The sequence below is a fragment of the Sinocyclocheilus grahami genome, unplaced genomic scaffold (genome assembly GCF_001515645.1).
Source record: "Sinocyclocheilus grahami isolate Dianchi unplaced genomic scaffold, SAMN03320097.WGS_v1.1 scaffold100.1, whole genome shotgun sequence".
NCBI lineage: Eukaryota > Metazoa > Chordata > Actinopteri > Cypriniformes > Cyprinidae > Sinocyclocheilus > Sinocyclocheilus grahami.
The window spans coordinates 961360-961866 of NW_015505279.1; the positions used below are offsets into that span (position 1 = coordinate 961360).

At 41.6% G+C, this 507-nt stretch overlaps 1 protein-coding gene across 1 annotated transcript in view; it reads left to right on the top strand.

Moving 5' to 3' along the window:
• Positions 1–507, top strand: part of LOC107588252 (histone acetyltransferase type B catalytic subunit-like) — a 29678-nt gene that overhangs the window by 9302 nt on the left and 19869 nt on the right. The window lies entirely within an intron of this gene.

Genomic DNA, 507 nt, shown 5'->3' on the forward strand with positions numbered 1-507 from the left:
TGCCTAATGGGTCTCCTTTTTGTGCCACAAAAATATGTATTTTTTCCCTTTAATTCCTTTTTGCGCCGTGCCAATCACAGCTGAAGTATAGCTTAATGACAGAACAATAGGGAATTATTCTGTTAGGGCTCTTTTGTGATTATATGTAAGGCCGAGCACCGGGGGAATAGATGCATAACTCATAAATGTGCCACTTCAGTTTATATGATTAAATCCAGCTGCTTTCACTGTACACTACACACAGCGGAGTTAACCGCGCTCGCTCTGTGGGAGTTTGAAATGTGCTTTAGATTAAGATGAATGCATGTTACCTCTATAGAGATGCACATGTTCGGTCTCGTGTGCTGATCTTTGTCTTTAAATGGATAGATCAGCACAATATTCTGCCATCTTTCACTAACCCTCATTCCATGTAGCAAAAAGTGAGGAGTTTAGCAGAATGCTCAAGCCATGCAATGAAATCTGACCGTGACCTGTGGCTGCTCAGCTCCTAAAAGGACAAAAGAC